The following is a 21079-nucleotide window of genomic DNA, read 5'->3' as shown; positions in this document are numbered from 1 at the left end:
AAGGCTCCAGCACCGGAAAATGTGTCACAACTGAGGTCGTTCCTCAGGCTGGTAAACTACTACCATAAGTTCTTACCAAATTTGTCTACAGTACTACACCCACTGAACACCCTACTGCAAACGGGGGTACCATGGAAGTGGAATGACGAATGTAAGCGAGCTTTCCAGAAGTGCAAAGAATTGATCACATCAAAAGAGGTGTTGGCCCATTTCAACCCAGCACTACCAATTCGGTTGGCATGTGATGCATCACCCTATGGTATTGGAGCGGTGCTGTCGCACAAATTCCCAGACGGGTTGGAGAGGCCAGTAGCCTTTGCGTCTCGGTCACTAACCTCAGCCGAGCGCAACTACGCCCAGATTGACAGGGAGGCCCTCAGCCTAGTATGGGGAGTAAAAAAATTCAACCACTATCTGCATGGGCAGAAGTTCACCTTGCTGACTGACCACCAACCACTTGTCTCCATCTTCAATCCAAAGGGCGTTCCGGTGATGACTGCACAACGGTTACAAAGATGGTCCCTTTTTCTAGGGGCGAACCAATATGAAATAGAATATAAGGCACGAAACAGCATGGAAATGCTGATGGGCTATCACGCCTGCCACTGCCTACTGTGGAGGAAGCACCAGCAGTGGACCCTATCGAGACATTTTATTCGTCAATAATTGAATGATTGCCAGTAACTAACGCGGACATAGAGAAGGAGACCCGCAATGATCCGACACTGTCTCGGGTATATGATTTGACGGTGAGGGGATGGCCAACACATGGCGACTCACTATTGCCAGCATTCTCATCCAGAAGAGAACAGCTGTCAGTATGCCAGGGGACAGTGATGTGTGGATCCCGAGTGGTAATTCCACCCAAGTTAAGGGAGAGAGTGCTCAATGAGCTTCACGAAGGTCATCTGGGAGGGGTGAAAATGACAAGCCTTGCTAGGGCTTATGTGTGGTGGCCAGGGATCGATCAACAAATCGAGGACCTAACCAAGAGCTGCTCAGGATGCCAGAAGGTCCAAAATGCACCACCACATGCCCCTCTACACCCATGGGAGTGGCCCTCCTCTCCATGGCAACGGGTGCATATTAATTTTGCTGGTCCATTCATGGACTCAATGTTCTTAATAGCAGTGGATGCTCACTCGAAATGGCCTGAGGTGATAAAAATGTCCTCAACCACTACAGAGAAAACGATTGCAGTCCTACGGACCATATTTGCCAGGAACGGCTTGCCAGAGCAGATTTGCTCTGATAATGGACCACAGTTTGTGTCCGAAGAGTTTCGGAAATTTATGAGAAGGAATGGGGTAAGGCATTACACATCCGCCCCGTATCATCCAGCCACAAATGGATTGGCTGAGAGGTTCGTACAAACCTTTAAAAAGGCGATAAAGGCCATGTGCGATGATGAAATTCCACTACAGCATAAGGTGGACAATTTCCTGTTAGCCTACAGAAATGCGACACATGCAGTTACCAACCAGACCCCGGCCATGATGTTCTTTAACCGAAGGTTGAGATCTCGTCTGGATTTGCTCAGACCAAATGTGCGAAGAAATGTTGAGGATAAACAATTCCAGCACATCAATGGGCCAGAAATTCCAGAACGGGGCTTGCAGCACGTGCAAGCCCCGTATTTGCACTTACCCCGCGCTCCTGCCGATCAGCTCCAGGGACGCCTGCACTTGCAGAAACTGAAAGAAGAATCCCGGGCAGCGTATGACGTCACGCCGCCCAGGAGTGCAGCCAGCGCGGACCCAGGAGCGTGCAGTGTAAGTGAGACACGCCCCTTGAGGTCTCAGTTTCACTGGACACGCCCCCAATGTTTCTGTCAAGCTGCTTTGCTTTTTTACATGCAAAGCAGCAGTTTAAATAGGTTTTTGGAAGTTTTTTGAAGATTTTGGTAACTTTTATAAACTTTTTAAAATGTTTACATTATTTTGAGTAATCTGAAGTAGTTTTAAAGAGAATTAAAGCAATTTAAAGACTTTTAAAAGCCCTAAAAGAATTTTTTTAATTCCATTTATTTATTTAGCAATGTCGTCGTCATACGTGTCTTCACACTGTTCCCTTTGGGGAACTGTATGAAGTGGTGGAAGGATTTATGGCCGTGATTAACGCTCATTCCGTGACCGTAACCATCTTTGAACCAGCCATTAGGGCGGTTAGTCCTATGGCGGGAGGGTTTTACGGGCTCCCACAAGCTATACAAGGAGGGGGGGCCACCCACACCCACGGACGCAAATATCCCACTGGATGTCAACCCAGAATTTAGAGCCGGAGCTCCGACTCCACTTGCCGGGACTGTCTGGAGCGGGGTTCGAAACCCTACCCTGATCTGGCCCAGCGGCGGCGATCCTACCGCTATGACAAAGGCCCAATCCGATTAGCAACGTGAAATGGCAGCATAGGGCTCCAGTCACGGGGAGGGAAAAGGCACAGGAAACGTATGGGTGTCACCTTTTGTGCGGAGTGGGCCTTTTGCGTAGCAGTAAGCATCCCCGCCGCTGGGCCAGAAGGAGTAGGGTTTTGAACCCCACTCCAGACAGTCCCGGCAAGTGGAGTCGGAGCTCCAACTTTAAATTCTGGGTGGACATCCAGCGGGATACTTGCGTCCGTGGGTGTTGGTGGCCCCCCCCCCTCAGATGGGTTGTGGGAGCCCGTAAAACCCTCCCGCCATAGGACTAACCGCCCTAATGGCTGGTTCAAAGATGGTTACGGTCACGGAATGAGCGTTAATCACGGCCATAAATCCTTCCACCACTTCATACAGTTCCCCAAAGGGAACAGTGTGAGGATACGTACGATGATGACCTCTTGCGCAATGCACCTCCTTGGACCCTCAGTCGCAGATGCGAGGGGGCAAGTCGTGCAATTGTTAAATTTTTTATTTTATTGACATGTAAAATGTTGGCCCAATAATTCCCTTCCAAATGCGCTAGTACGGTCGGGGTACTTACGCATCTGGCCGGATGGAATGCCGGTTTTCAGCATGCACAGTGCATGTGGGGAAAACCGGCATTTCCTGTCCTCTGAACGAAGGGGTTCAGAGGCAGAACGCGTGCGACTGCACAGGCAGCGCGTGCGCAGTATAATTCGCCGCTTTCATTACTGCTTTCAGTGAGGTCCAGTCATTACAACTTACACATGAAAAAAGCATGGGTACAGTTGCTCCACAGGCTGCGGAGGAAGATATTTCTTATCGTGGAGCTTCTGAAAGTATGTATGTCTGTATATATTCCTTTGCGTGTTATGTATATATTCCTTTACTTATGTGTATGAATGTATTATTTAATTATGACTTTCAGAGAAAGTAACTTATTGGAAAATCATAATTAAAAACATACATTCATACACATTAGTAAAGGAATATAAAACATACATACATATACGTAAAGGAATATATGTGGACATATACATAACTCATTCTCACATTCCATTCACACAGCCACAATTGCTCCTTCTACCTACCGTTCTGAAAACCCTTTTAAAAAAAAAAATTTAAACTTTTAAACTTACTTAAAATTTCTTAAAATAACTTCCCTCCCTTTCCCAAACAAAAATATTGCCTTTCAAAAGCTCCACGATAAAATATATCTTCCTCCGCAGCCAATGAACCACTTTACACTTGCTTTTTTCAAGTGTAACTTCTAAGGACTTAACCTCACGGATTTCCACGAAGTTCACTGCGCAAGCGCTGCCTGTGCAGTCGCACGCGCTCGAGGTCTGGAAATGCCGGCGTTCCCCGCATGCGCTGTTCATGCTGAACGCCGGCATTTCCAACGGCCAGAAGCGTCAGTAAGCCGACCGTACTCACGCTTCTGGCCTGGAATTTCTGGCCCAATGAGAAGCCGACAAGGAGCTTCAATGTAAGACAACCAGTCTTGGCCCGCGACTACCGAACAGAGAAATGGCAACCCGGAACGATATGCACACGGCAGGGGCCATTAATGTACACAGTGGATGTCGGGGAGAACATTGTGAGACGCCACGTCGACCAGATCTTTGCGTCACAGGAACGAGTCAACCCCATGTCTCGAGTACCTGGGGATGAACCCGACATACCGGTAGCTTCTACCTCAGAAACAGTAGCAGTGGAAACGGATGAAATAACCGACGAAAAGGGGCCAGAATCGCCTCCGCACCAAGAACAAGAACCTCAGGAAAGGCGCTATCCAGAAAGGATCAGGAAGCCGCCCCAAAGACTGAATCTATAAATGGACTATTTCAGTTTAATGTGCATGTTAAAGTGTTAATTGTTATTTGAATATTATGGGTACTGCTAATCTAAAAGGGGAGGAATTGTAGTGTATGTACCTTTAAGAGAGAACTACTTTTATAGCTCCTGTATACTGTAGTACCGGCAGTGACCACACCTGCATATAAGCCTTGAGCATACAGTCAGTCTTTAGACTACCCTCCTCCAGTAAACACCTGTTGATTGTTAAGTTACAGCCTCCGTGTAGTTATTGGAAAACATCATACTTTAAGAATCACGGATTCAACAACAACCTACCCGACTCAGGAGCAAGAGTACAATCATTCAGACAATCTTACGCCGAAGCCTCACTCCCTGCTTTCAGAAAACTCCAAAATACATTTTACTGTGCATTTATTGCACTGACACACCCACCCGGGGACCCCCTGTAAATACTCGACACTCCCGGGGACCCCCTGTAAATACTCTACACTCCCGGGGACCCACTGTAAATACTCTACACTCCCGGGGACCCCCTGTAAAGACTCGACACTCCCGGGGACCCCCTGTAAATACTCGACACTCCCGGGGACCTCCTGTAAATACTCGACACTCCCGGGGACCCCCTGTAAATACTCGACACTCCCGGGGACCCCCTGTAAATACTCTACACTCCCGGGGACCCCCTGTAAATACTCGACACTCCCAGGGACCCCCTGTAAATACTCTACACTCCCGGGGACCCCCTGTAAATACTCTACACTCCCGGGGACCCCCTGTAAATACTGCACACTCCCGGGGACCTCCTGTAAATACTCTACACTCCCGGGGACCCCCTGTAAATACTCTACACTCCCGGGGACCTCCTGTAAATACTCTACACTCCCGGGGACCTCCTGTAAATACTCGACACTCCCAGGGACCCCCTGTAAATACTCGACACTCCTGGGGACCCCCTGTAAATACTCGACACTCCCGGGGACCCCCTGTAAATACTCTACACTCCCGGGGACCCCCTGTAAATACTCTACACTCCCGGGGGCCCCCTGTAAATACTGACACACTCCCGGGGACCCCCTGTAAATACTCTACACTCCCGGGGACCCCCAGTAAATACTCTACACTCCCGGGGACCCCCTGTAAATACTCTACACTCCCGGGGACCCCCTGTAAATACTGACACACTCCCGGGGACCCCCTGAAAATACTCTACACTCCCGGGGACCCCCTGTAAATACTGACACATTCCTGGGGACCTCCTGTAAATACTCGACACTCCCGGGGACCCCCTGTAAATACTCGACACTCCCGGGGACCCCCTGTAAATACTCTACACTCCCAGGGACCCCCTGTAAATACTGACACACTCCCGGGGACCCCCTGTAAATACTCTACACTCCCGGGGACCTCCTGTAAATACTCTAAACTCCCGGGGACCCCCTGTAAATACTCGACACTCCCGGGGACCCCCTGTAAATACTCTACACTCCCGGGGACCCCCTGTAAATACTCAACACTCCCGGGGACCCCGTGTAAATACTCGACACTCCCGGGGACCCCCTGTAAATACTCGACACTCCCGGGGACCCCCTGTAAATACTCGACACTCCCGGGGACCCCCTGTAAATACTCGACACTCCCGGGGACCCCCTGTAAATACTCGACACTCCCGGGGACCCCCTGTAAATACTCGACACACTCCCGGGGACCCCCTGTAAATACTCGACACTCCCGGGGAGCCCCTGTAAATACTCTACACTCCCGGGGACCCCCTGTAAATACTCGACATTCCCAGGGACCCCCTGTAAATACTCTACACTCCCGGGGACCCCCTGTAAATACTCAACACTCCCGGGGACCCCCTGTAAATACTCGACACTCCCGGGGACCCCCTGTAAATACTCTACACTCCCGGGGACCCCCTGTAAATACTCGACACTCCCAGGGACCCCCTGTAAATACTCTACACTCCCGGGGACCCCCTGTAAATACTCTACACTCCCAGGGACCCCCTGTAAATACTCGACACTCCCGGGGACCCCCTGTAAATACTCGACACTCCCGGGGACCCCCTGTAAATACTCGACACTCCCGGGGACCTCCTCTAAATACTCGACACTCCCGGGGACCTCCTGTAAATACTCTACACTCCCGGGGACCTCCTGTAAATACTCGACACTCCCGGGGAGCCCGTGTAAATACTCGACACTCCCGGGGAGCCCGTGTAAATACTCGACACTCCCGGGGAGCCCGTGTAAATACTCGACACTCCCGGGGACCCCGTGTAAATACTCGACACTCCCGGGGACCCCCTGTAAATACTCGACACTCCCAGGGACCCCCTGTAAATACTCGACACTCCCGGGGACCCCCTGTAAATACTCTACACTCCCGGGGACCCCCTGTAAATACTCGACACTCCCAGGGACCCCCTGTAAATACTCGACACTCCCGGGGACCCCCTGTAAATACTCTACACTCCCGGGGACCCCCTGTAAATACTCTACACTCCCGGGGACCCCCTGTAAATACTCGACACTCCCGGGGACCCCCTGTAAATACTCTACACTCCCGGGGACCCCCTGTAAATACTCGACACTCCCGGGGACCCCCTGTAAATACTCGACACTCCCGGGGACCCCCTGTAAATACTCTACACTCCCAGGGACCCCCTGTAAATACTGACACACTCCCGGGGACCCCCTGTAAATACTCTACACTCCCGGGGACCCCCTGTAAATACTCTACACTCCCGGGGACCCCCTGTAAATACTCAACACTCCCGGGGACCCCGTGTAAATACTCGACACTCCCGGGGACACCCTGTAAATACTCGACACTCCCGGGGACCCCCTGTAAATACTCGACACTCCCGGGGACCCCCTGTAAATACTCGACACTCCCGGGGACCCCCTGTAAATACTCGACACTCCCGGGGACCCCCTGTAAATACTCGACACACTCCCGGGGACCCCCTGTAAATACTCGACACTCCCGGGGACCCCCTGTAAATACTCGACACTCCCGGGGAGCCCCTGTAAATACTCTACACTCCCGGGGACCCCCTGTAAATACTCGACATTCCCAGGGACCCCCTGTAAATACTCTACACTCCCGGGGACCCCCTGTAAATACTCGACACTCCCGGGGACCCCGTGTAAATACTCGACACTCCCGGGGACCCCCTGTAAATACTCGACACTCCCAGGGACCCCCTGTAAATACTCGACACTCCCGGGGACCCCCTGTAAATACTCTACACTCCCGGGGACCCCCTGTAAATACTCGACACTCCCAGGGACCCCCTGTAAATACTCGACACTCCCGGGGACCCCCTGTAAATACTCTACACTCCCGGGGACCCCCTGTAAATACTCTACACTCCCGGGGACCCCCTGTAAATACTCGACACTCCCGGGGACCCCCTGTAAATACTCTACACTCCCGGGGACCCCGTGTAAATACTCGACACTCCCGGGGACCCCCTGTAAATACTCGACACTCCCAGGGACCCCCTGTAAATACTCGACACTCCTGGGGACCCCCTGTAAATACTCGACACTCCCGGGGACCCCCTGTAAATACTCGACACTCCCAGGGACCCCCTGTAAATACTCGACACTCCCAGGGACCCCCTGTAAATACTCGCCACTCCCGGGGACCCCGTGTAAATACTCGACACTCCCGGGGACCCCCTGTAAATACTGACACTCCCGGGGACCCCCTGTAAATACTCTACACTCCCGGGGACCCCCTGTAAATACTCTACACTCCCGGGGACCCCCTGTAAATACTCTACACTCCCGGGGACCCCCTGTAAATACTCTACACTCCCAGGGACCCCCTGTAAATACTCTACACTCCCGGGGACCCCCTGTAAATACTCGAAACTCCCGGGGACCCCCTGTAAATACTCGACACTCCTGGGGACCCCCTGTAAATACTCGACACTCCCGGGGACCCCCTGTAAATACTCTACACTCCCGGGGACCCCCTGTAAATACTCTACACTCCCGGGGACCTCCTGTAAATACTCTACACTCCCGGGGACCCCCTGTAAATACTCGACACTCCCGGGGACCCCCTGTAAATACTCGACACTCCCAGGGACCCCCTGTAAATACTCGACACTCCTGGGGACCCCCTGTAAATACTCGACACTCCCGGGGACGCCCTGTAAATACTCGACACTCCCAGGGACCCCCTGTAAATACTCGACACTCCCGGGGACCCACTGTAAATAATCTACACTCCCGGGGACCCCGTGTAAATACTCGACACTCCCGGGGACCCCCTGTAAATACTCGACACTCCCGGGGACCCCCTGTAAATACTCGACACTCCCAGGGACCCCGTGTAAATACTCGACACTCCCGGGGACCCCATGTAAATACTCGACACTCCCGGGGACCCCCTGTAAATACTCTACATTCCCGGGGACCCCCTGTAAATACTCGACACTCCCGGGGACCCCCTGTAAATACTCGACACTCCCGGGGACCCCCTGTAAATAATCTACACTCCCGGGGACCCCGTGTAAATACTCGACACTCCCGGGGACCCCCTGTAAATAATCTACACTCCCGGGGACCCTGTGTAAATACTCGACACGCCCGGGGACACCCTGTAAATACTCGACACTCCCGGGGACCCCCTGTAAATACTCGACACTCCCGGGGACCCCCTGTAAATACTCGACACACCCGGGGACCCCCTGTAAATACTCGACACTCCCGGGGACCCCGTGTAAATACTCGACACTCCCGGGGACCCCCTGTAAATACTCGACACTCCCAGGGACCCCCTGTAAATACTCGACACTCCCAGGGACCCCCTGTAAATACTGACACACTCCAGGGGACCCCCTGTAAATACTCGACACTCCCGGGGACCCCCTGTAAATACTCGGCACTCCCGGGGACCCCCTGTAAATACTCGACACTCCCGGGGACCCCCTGTAAATACTCGACACTCCCGGGAACCCCCTGTAAATACTCTACACTCCCGGGGACCCCCTGTAAATACTCGACACTCCCGGGGACCCCCTGTAAATACTCGACACTCCCGGGGACCCCCTGTAAATACTGACACACTCCTGGGGACGCACTGTAAATACTGACACACTCCCGGGGACCCCCTGTAAATACTGACACACTCCCGGGGACGCACTGTAAATACTGACACACTCCCGGGGACCCCGTGTAAATACTCGACACTCCCGGGGACCCCGTGTAAATACTCGACACTCCCGGGGACCCCCTGTAAATACTCGACACTCCCGGGGACCCCCTGTAAATACTCGACACTCCCGGGGACCCCGTGTAAATACTCGACACTCCCGGGGACCCCGTGTAAATACTCGACACTCCCGGGGACCCCCTGTAAATACTCGACACTCCCGGGGACCCCGTGTAAATACTCGACACTCCCGGGGACCACCTGTAAATACTCGACACTCCCAGGGACCCCCTGTAAATACTCGACACTCCCGGGGACCCCGTGTAAATACTCGACACTCCCGGGGACCCCCTGTAAATACTCTACACTCCCGGGGACCACCTGTAAATACTCGACACTCCCGGGGACCCCCTGTAAATACTCTACACTCCCAGGGACCCCCTGTAAATACTCGACACTCCTGGGGACCCCCTGTAAATACTCGACACTCCCGGGGACCCCCTGTAAATACTGACACACTCCCGGGGACACCCTGTAAATACTGACACACTCCAGGGGACCCCCTGTAAATACTCGACACTCCCGGGGACCCCCTGTAAATACTCTACACTCCCAGGGACCCCCTGTAAATACTCTACACTCCCGGGGACCCCCTGTAAATACTCGACACTCCCGGGGACCCCCTGTAAATACTGACACACTCCCGGGGACCTCCTGTAAATACTCTACACTCCCGGGGACCCCCTGTAAATACTGACACACTCCCGGGGACCTCCTGTAAATACTGACACACTCCCGGGGACCCCCTGTAAATACTCGACACTCCTGGGGACCCCCTGTAAATACTCGACACTCCCGGGGACCCCCTGTAAATACTCTACACTCCCAGGGACCCCCTGTAAATACTCGACACTCCTGGGGACCCCCTGTAAATACTCGACACTCCCGGGGACCCCCTGTAAATACTCTACACTCCCGGGGACCCCCTGTAAATACTCGAGACTCCCGGGGACCCCCTGTAAATACTCGACACTCCCAGGGACCCCCTGTAAATACTCGACACTCCTGGGGACCCCCTGTAAATACTCGACACTCCCGGGGACCACCTGTAAATACTCGACACTCCCGGGGACCCCGTGTAAATACTCGACACTCCCGGGGACCCCCTGTAAATACTCGACACTCCCAGGGACCCCCTGTAAATACTCGACACTCCCAGGGACCCACTGTAAATACTCTACACTCCCGGGGACCTCCTGTAAATACTCGACACTCCCGGGGACCCCCTGTAAATACTCTACACTCCCGGGGACCTCCTGTAAATACTCTACACTCCCGGGGACCCCCTGTAAATACTCTACACTCCCAGGGACCCCCTGTAAATACTCTACACTCCCGGGGACCCCCTGTAAATACTCTACACTCCCAGGGACCCCCTGTAAATACTCGACACTCCGAGGGACCCCCTGTAAATACTCTACACTCCCAGGGACCCCCTGTAAATACTCTACACTCCCAGGGACCCCCTGTAAATACTCGAGACTCCCGGGGACCCCCTGTAAATACTCGACACTCCCAGGGACCCCCTGTAAATACTCGACACTCCTGGGGACCCCCTGTAAATACTCGACACTCCCGGGAACCACCTGTAAATACTCGACACTCCCGGGGACCCCGTGTAAATACTCGACACTCCCGGGGACCCCCTGTAAATACTCTACACTCCCGGGGACCACCTGTAAATACTCGACACTCCCAGGGACCCCCTGTAAATACTCGACACTCCCGGGGACCCCCTGTAAATACTCGACACTCCCGGGGACCCCGTGTAAATACTCGACACTCCCGGGGACCCCCTGTAAATACTCGACACTCCCAGGGACCCCCTGTAAATACTCTACACTCCCGGGGACCCCGTGTAAATACTCGACACTCCCGGGGACCCCCTGTAAATACTCTACACTCCCGGGGACCCCGTCTAAATACTCTACACTCCCGGGGAACCCTGTAAATACTCGACACTCCCGGGGACCCCGTGTAAATACTCGACACTCCCGGGGACCCCCTGTAAATACTCTACACTCCCGGGGACCCCCTGTAAATACTCGACACTCCCGGGGACCCCCTGTAAATACTCGACACTCCCGGGGACCCCCTGTAAATACTCGACACTCCCGGGGACCCCCTGTAAATACTCGACACTCCCGGGGACCCCGTGTAAATACTCGACACTCCCGGGGACCCCCTGTAAATACTCGACACTCCCGGGGACCCCCTGTAAATACTCGACACTCCCGGGGACCCCCTGTAAATACTCGACACTCCCGGGAACCCCCTGTAAATACTCTACACTCCCGGGGACCCCGTGTAAATACTCGACACTCCCGGGGACCCCCTGTAAATACTCTACACTCCCGGGGACCTCCTGTAAATACTGACACACTCCTGGGGACCCTGAGTAAATACTCTACACTCCCAGGGACCCCCTGTAAATACTCTACACTCCCAGGGACCCCCTGTAAATACTCGACACTCCCGGGGACCCCCTGTAAATACTCGACACTCCTGGGGACCCCCTGTAAATACTCGACACCCCGGGGACCCCCTGTAAATACTCTACACTCCCAGGGACCCCCTGTAAATACTCTACACTCCCGGGGACCTCCTGTAAATACTGACACACTCCCGGGGACCCTGAGTAAATACTCGACACTCCCGGGGACCCCCTGTAAATACTCGACACTCCCGGGGACCCCCTGTAAATACTCTACACTCCCGGGGACCCCCTGTAAATACTCGACACTCCCGGGGACCCCGTGTAAATACTCTACACTCCCAGGGACCCCCTGTAAATACTCGACACTCCCGGGGACCCCCTGTAAATACTCGACACTCCCAGGGACCCCCTGTAAATACTCGACACTCCTGGGGACCCCCTGTAAATACTCGACACTCCCGGGGACCCCGTGTAAATACTCGACACTCCCGGGGACCCCCTGTAAATACTCGACACTCCCGGGGACCCGCTGTAAATACTCGACACTCCCGGGGACCCCGTGTAAATACTCGACACTCCCGGGGACCCCCTGTAAATACTCTACACTCCCAGGGACCCCCTGTAAATACTCGACACTCCCGGGGACCCCCTGTAAATACTCTACACTCCCAGGGACCCCCTGTAAATACTCGACACTCCCGGGGACCCCCTGTAAATACTCGACACTCCCGGGGACCCCCTGTAAATACTAGACACTCCCGGGGACCCCCTGTAAATACTCTACACTCCCAGGGACCCCCTGTAAATACTCGAGACTCCCGGGGACCCCCTGTAAATACTCGACACTCCCAGGGACCCCCTGTAAATACTCGACACTCCCGGGGACCCCCTGTAAATACTCGACACACCCGGGGACCCCCTGTAAATACTCGACACTCCCGGGGACCCCGTGTAAATACTCGACACTCCCGGGGACCCCCTGTAAATACTCGACACTCCCAGGGACCCCCTGTAAATACTCGACACTCCCAGGGACCCCCTGTAAATACTGACACACTCCAGGGGACCCCCTGTAAATACTCGACACTCCCGGGGACCCCCTGTAAATACTCGGCACTCCCGGGGACCCCCTGTAAATACTCGACACTCCCGGGGACCCCCTGTAAATACTCGACACTCCCTGGGACCCCCTGTAAATACTCTACACTCCCGGGGACCCCCTGTAAATACTCGACACTCCCGGGGACCCCCTGTAAATACTCGACACTCCCGGGGACCCCCTGTAAATACTGACACACTCCTGGGGACGCACTGTAAATACTGACACACTCCCGGGGACCCCCTGTAAATACTGACACACTCCCGGGGACGCACTGTAAATACTGACACACTCCCGGGGACCCCGTGTAAATACTCGACACTCCCGGGGACCCCGTGTAAATACTCGACACTCCCGGGGACCCCCTGTAAATACTCGACACTCCCGGGGACCCCCTGTAAATACTCGACACTCCCGGGGACCCCGTGTAAATACTCGACACTCCCGGGGACCCCGTGTAAATACTCGACACTCCCCGGGGACCCCCTGTAAATACTCGACACTCCCGGGGACCCCGTGTAAATACTCGACACTCCCGGGGACCACCTGTAAATACTCGACACTCCCAGGGACCCCCTGTAAATACTCGACACTCCCGGGGACCCCGTGTAAATACTCGACACTCCCGGGGACCCCCTGTAAATACTCTACACTCCCGGGGACCACCTGTAAATACTCGACACTCCCGGGGACCCCCTGTAAATACTCTACACTCCCAGGGACCCCCTGTAAATACTCGACACTCCTGGGGACCCCCTGTAAATACTCGACACTCCCGGGGACCCCCTGTAAATACTGACACACTCCCGGGGACACCCTGTAAATACTGACACACTCCAGGGGACCCCCTGTAAATACTCGACACTCCCGGGGACCCCCTGTAAATACTCTACACTCCCAGGGACCCCCTGTAAATACTCTACACTCCCGGGGACCCCCTGTAAATACTCGACACTCCCGGGGACCCCCTGTAAATACTGACACACTCCCGGGGACCTCCTGTAAATACTCTACACTCCCGGGGACCCCCTGTAAATACTGACACACTCCCGGGGACCTCCTGTAAATACTGACACACTCCCGGGGACCCCCTGTAAATACTCGACACTCCTGGGGACCCCCTGTAAATACTCGACACTCCCGGGGACCCCCTGTAAATACTCTACACTCCCAGGGACCCCCTGTAAATACTCAACACTCCTGGGGACCCCCTGTAAATACTCGACACTCCCGGGGACCCCCTGTAAATACTCTACACTCCCGGGGACCCCCTGTAAATACTCGAGACTCCCGGGGACCCCCTGTAAATACTCGACACTCCCAGGGACCCCCTGTAAATACTCGACACTCCTGGGGACCCCCTGTAAATACTCGACACTCCCGGGGACCACCTGTAAATACTCGACACTCCCGGGGACCCCGTGTAAATACTCGACACTCCCGGGGACCCCCTGTAAATACTCGACACTCCCAGGGACCCCCTGTAAATACTCGACACTCCCAGGGACCCACTGTAAATACTCTACACTCCCGGGGACCTCCTGTAAATACTCGACACTCCCGGGGACCCCCTGTAAATACTCTACACTCCCGGGGACCTCCTGTAAATACTCTACACTCCCGGGGACCCCCTGTAAATACTCTACACTCCCAGGGACCCCCTGTAAATACTCTACACTCCCGGGGACCCCCTGTAAATACTCTACACTCCCAGGGACCCCCTGTAAATACTCGACACTCCGAGGGACCCCCTGTAAATACTCTACACTCCCAGGGACCCCCTGTAAATACTCTACACTCCCAGGGACCCCCTGTAAATACTCGACACCCCCGGGGACCCCCTGTAAATACTCTACACTCCCAGGGACCCCCTGTAAATACTCTACACTCCCGGGGACCCCCTGTAAATACTCTACACTCCCAGGGACCCCCTGTAAATACTCGAGACTCCCGGGGACCCCCTGTAAATACTCGACACTCCCAGGGACCCCCTGTAAATACTCGACACTCCTGGGGACCCCCTGTAAATACTCGACACTCCCGGGAACCACCTGTAAATACTCGACACTCCCGGGGACCCCGTGTAAATACTCGACACTCCCGGGGACCCCCTGTAAATACTCTACACTCCCGGGGACCACCTGTAAATACTCGACACTCCCAGGGACCCCCTGTAAATACTCGACACTCCCGGGGACCCCCTGTAAATACTCGACACTCCCGGGGACCCCGTGTAAATACTCGACACTCCCGGGGACCCCCTGTAAATACTCGACACTCCCAGGGACCCCCTGTAAATACTCTACACTCCCGGGGACCCCGTGTAAATACTCGACACTCCCGGGGACCCCCTGTAAATACTCTACACTCCCGGGGACCCCGTCTAAATACTCTACACTCCCGGGGAACCCTGTAAATACTCGACACTCCCGGGGACCCCGTGTAAATACTCGACACTCCCGGGGACCCCCTGTAAATACTCTACACTCCCGGGGACCCCCTGTAAATACTCGACACTCCCGGGGACCCCCTGTAAATACTCGACACTCCCGGGGACCCCCTGTAAATACTCGACACTCCCGGGGACCCCCTGTAAATACTCGACACTCCCGGGGACCCCGTGTAAATACTCGACACTCCCGGGGACCCCCTGTAAATACTCGACACTCCCGGGGACCCCCTGTAAATACTCGACACTCCCGGGGACCCCCTGTAAATACTCGACACTCCCGGGGACCCCCTGTAAATACTCGACACTCCCGGGAACCCCCTGTAAATACTCTACACTCCCGGGGACCCCGTGTAAATACTCGACACTCCCGGGGACCCCCTGTAAATACTCTACACTCCCGGGGACCTCCTGTAAATACTGACACACTCCTGGGGACCCTGAGTAAATACTCTACACTCCCAGGGACCCCCTGTAAATACTCTACACTCCCAGGGACCCCCTGTAAATACTCGACACTCCCGGGGACCCCCTGTAAATACTCGACACTCCTGGGGACCCCCTGTAAATACTCGACACCCCGGGGACCCCCTGTAAATACTCTACACTCCCAGGGACCCCCTGTAAATACTCTACACTCCCGGGGACCTCCTGTAAATACTGACACACTCCCGGGGACCCTGAGTAAATACTCGACACTCCCGGGGACCCCCTGTAAATACTCGACACTCCCGGGGACCCCCTGTAAATACTCTACACTCCCGGGGACCCCCTGTAAATACTCGACACTCCCGGGGACCCCGTGTAAATACTCTACACTCCCAGGGACCCCCTGTAAATACTCGACACTCCCGGGGACCCCCTGTAAATACTCGACACTCCCAGGGACCCCCTGTAAATACTCGACACTCCTGGGGACCCCCTGTAAATACTCGACACTCCCGGGGACCCCGTGTAAATACTCGACACTCCCGGGGACCCCCTGTAAATACTCGACACTCCCGGGGACCCGCTGTAAATACTCGACATTCCCGGGGACCCCGTGTAAATACTCGACACTCCCGGGGACCCCCTGTAAATACTCTACACTCCCAGGGACCCCCTGTAAATACTCGACACTCCCGGGGACCCCCTGTAAATACTCTACACTCCCAGGGACCCCCTGTAAATACTCGACACTCCCGGGGACCCCCTGTAAATACTCGACACTCCCGGGGACCCCCTGTAAATACTAGACACTCCCGGGGACCCCCTGTAAATACTCTACACTCCCAGGGACCCCCTGTAAATACTCGAGACTCCCGGGGACCCCCTGTAAATACTCGACACTCCCAGGGACCCCCTGTAAATACTCGACACTCCCGGGGACCCCCTGTAAATACTCGACACTCCCCGGGACCCCCTGTAAATACTCGACACTCCCGGGGACCCCGTGTAAATACTCGACACTCCCGGGGACCCCCTGTAAATACTCGACACTCCCGGGGACCCGCTGTAAATACTCGACACTCCCGGGGACCCCGTGTAAATACTCGACACTCCCGGGGACCCCCTGTAAATACTGACACACTCCCGGGGACCCCCTGTAAATACTCTACACTCCCAGGGACCCCCTGTAAATACTCTACACTCCCGGGGACCCCCTGTAAATACTCGACACTCCCGGGGACCCCCTGTAAATACTCTACACTCCCAGGGACCCCCTGTAAATACTCTACACTCCCGGGGACCCACTGTAAATACTCTACACTCCCGGGGACCCCCTGTAAATACTCGACACTCCCGGGGACCTCCTGTAAATACTCGACACTCCCGGGGACCCCCTGTAAATACTCGACACTCCCGGGGACCCCCTGTAAATACTCGACACTCCCGGGGACCTCCTGTAAATACTCTACACTCCCGGGGACCCCCTGTAAATACTCGACACTCCCGGGGACCCCCTGTAAATACTCGACACTCCCGGGGACCCCACTGTAAATACTCTACACTCCCAGGGACCCCCTGTAAATACTCTACACTCCCGGGGACCCCCTGTAAATACTCGACACTCCCGGGGACCTCCTGTAAATACTGACACACTCCCGGGGACCCCCTGTAAATACTCTACACTCCCGGGGTCCCCCTGTAAATACTCTACACTCCCGGGGACCCCCCGTCAATACTCGACACTCCCGGGGACCTCCTGTAAATACTCTACACTCCCGGGGACCCCCTGTAAATACTCGACACTCCCGGGGACCCCCTGTAAATACTCGACACTCCCGGGGACCCCCTGTAAATACTCGACACTCCCGGGGACCCCGTGTAAATACTCGACACTCCCGGGGACCCCCTGTAAATACTCGACACTCCCGGGGACCCCCTGTAAATACTCGACACTCCCGGGGACCCCGTGTAAATACTCGACACTCCCGGGGACCCCCTGTAAATACTCGACACTCCCGGGGACCCCCTGTAAATACTCGACACTCCCGGGGACCCCCTGTCAATACTGACACACTCCCGGGGACCCCCTGTAAATACTGACACAATCCCGGGGACCCCCTGTAAATACTGACACACTCCCGGAGACCCCTGTAAATACTGACACACTCCCGGGGACTCCCTGTAAATACTGACACACTCCCGGGACTCCCTGTAAATACTGACACATTCCCGGAGACCCCCTGTAAATACTGACACACTCCCGGGCACACCTGTAAATGCAGACACACCCACAGGGACCGCACCAGTAAATACAGACACATCCCCCAGGGAACACCCTGTAAATACTGACACACACCCCGGGAACATCCTGTAAATGCTGACAAAACTCCCGGGGACTCCCTGTAAATACTGACACACTCCCGGGGACACCCTGTAAATACTGACACACTCCCGGGGACCCCCTGTAAATACTGACACACTCCCGGGGACACCCTGTAAATACTGACACACTCCCGGGGACCCCCTGTAAATACTGACACACTCCCGGGGACACCCTGTAAATACTGACACAATCTCGGGGACCCCCTGTAAATACTGACACACTCCCGGGGACACCCTGTAAATACTGACACACTCCCGGGGACCCCTGTAAATACAGACACACCCACAGGGACCGCACCAGTAAATACAGACACATCCCCCAGGGAACACCTTGTAAATACTGACACACAACCCGGGGACATTCTGTAAATACTGACACATTCCGGGGGAACCCCTGGAAAGACCAACACACTCCCGGGGACACCCTGTAAATATTGACACCCTCCTGGGGACCCCCTGTAAATACTAACACACTCCCGGGGAACCCCTGTAAATATTGACACCCTCCTGGGGACCCCCTGTAAATACTGACACTCTCCCGGGGACACCCTGTAAATACCGACACACCCTGGGGACCTGCTATAAATATTGGAGACTCCCGGGGACCGTCTACCCTAATTCTCAGAAGACAGTGTCACTCCCTAAATGTCAACAGCCCTATCATTGTGGAGCCCGTGCTTTAATAGTGAACAGCAACAGAGATAACATGCTAATGAGTGAGGAAAGAACACACAGACATTAAAGAGTTAACAGGGGAGGTTGCAAAAACTATCTTTACACTGGCTGGTTTGAATGTGGAATTCTGCTGCGGGCCATTAATGAAGCAGAGGCCATCATCATATTTTATAAGTGAATTCGATAGTTGCTTATAAGCAGCGCCTCGATTTTAGAATTCTCCTGCTTGTTTTAAGTCCCTCCATGGCCTCACCCCTCCCTATCTCTGTAATCTCCTACAACCTTACAATCCTCCGAGATCTCTGCGCTCCCCCAATTCTGGCCTCTTGAGCATCCCTGATTTCCATCGCTCAACCATTGGCGGCCGTGCCTTCAGCTGCCGAGACCCTAAGCTCTGGAATTCCCTCCCTGAACCTCTCCGCCTCTCTCTCCTCCTTTAAGACGCTCCTTAAAACCTACCTCTTTGATCAAGCTTCTGGTTACCTGCCCTAATAACTCCTTATGTGGTTCAAGTCAAATTTTGTTTGATAATCGCTCCTATGAGAACATAAGAACTTAAGAAATAGGAGCAGGTTTAGGCCATATGGCCCCTTGAGCCTGCACCGCCATTCAGTAAGATCATGGTGAGGTGCCTTGGGATGTTTTACTACATTAAAGGTGCTATTTAAATACAAGTTGTTGCTGTCGTTGTAAAATGGGAGTGGGAAAACCTCTGAAGACCAGCGATTGAGAGCACTGTAGCGGTCAAGCACTCGGGCGATGATGGCGTGGATGGGGTCACAGTGCAGGCGGGAGTCCCAAGCTAGGCACGAGATGGTCTGGAGATTGACTGGGGTCTCAGTAATAATGGTTCAGCGCAAACCTTTATATCATCCCACTGTTCACTTTTGTGTGGACCTTAAACCATTGTTGATCTGCTTAAATAACAAGATCTCCTCTGAAAACTAAGTCCCACCTCCCTGTGGGAATGTACCCCTTATTGGGAGTTATGGTACATAGAAAACATGGAAAAACAGGAGCAGGAGTAGGCCATTCGGCCCTTCGAGCCTGCTCCGCCATTCAATATGATCATGGCTGATCCTCTATCTCAATACCATATTCCCGCTCTCTCCCCATACCTCTTGATGCCCTTTTGTGTCCAGAAGTCTATCTATCTCCTTCTTAAATATATTCAGTGACTTGGCCTCCACAGCCTTCTGTGGTAGAGAATTCCACAGGTTCACCACCCTCCGAGTGAAGACATTTCTCCTCATCTCAGTCCTAAATGTCCTACCCCGTATCCTGAGACTGTGACCCATAATCAAGGCTGCCACTCCAGTGCAGTACTGAGGGAGTGCTGCACTGTCGGAGGAATCTTCTTCGGGTGAGATGTTAATCCGAGGTCCCGTCTGCCTGTTCAGGTGGAGGTAAAAGCTCCCGCGGCACAGTTTCGCAGAGCAGGAAGTTCTCCCGGTGCCCTGGCCAGCATCCCTCGCTCACCGAGCACTCTCCAAAACAGATTAAATGGTCATTTATCTCATTTCTCTTTGTAGGATCTTACTGTGCGCAAAATGGCTGCCACGCCTGCCCTCCAGACGCACACTTCAAAATAACCTGTGAGGTGCTTCACAAGCGACGTGATAAGTTGCTGCATAAATGCAAGCCTTTCTTTGCCTTCTCCCTCCACGATTAGTAAGGCTGAGCTCCCCCCACCGGCCCTCAGTGTCAGCCGTGGCTCAGTGGGCTGCACTCTCTTGCCTACAAGTCGGAAGGTTGTGGGTGCCCCTTCCCCCTTCCCCATTGCCCCTTGCCCCCAGTGTCCCTGACCCCAGTGCCCCAGCCCCCCATGGCCCTGCCCCCAGTGCCACTTGCCCCCTGTCCCCAGTGCCCTCAGAGCCCTATCCCCCCGTGACCCTATCCCACCATGCCCCAGTGTCCTATGCCCACAGTGTCCCTGCCTCCAGTGCCCTATCCCCAAGTGACCCCTGGCCCCAGTGCTCTTTCCCCCAGTGACCCCTGGCCCCAGTGCTCTTTCCCCCAGTGACCCCTGGCCCCAGTGCTCTATCCCCCAGTGACTCCTGGCCCCAGTGCTCTATCCCCCAGTGACCCCTGACTCCAGTGCTCTATCCCTCCAGTGACCCCTGGCCCCAGTGCTCTATCCCTCCAGTGACCCCTGGCCCCAGTGCTCTATCC

The sequence above is a fragment of the Somniosus microcephalus genome, chromosome 28, assembly GCF_052327205.1.
Source record: "Somniosus microcephalus isolate GS21.2 chromosome 28, FLI_Smic_1.0, whole genome shotgun sequence".
In the NCBI taxonomy this organism is placed as follows: Eukaryota; Metazoa; Chordata; class Chondrichthyes; order Squaliformes; family Somniosidae; genus Somniosus; species Somniosus microcephalus.
This window is presented reverse-complemented; position numbering follows the sequence as displayed.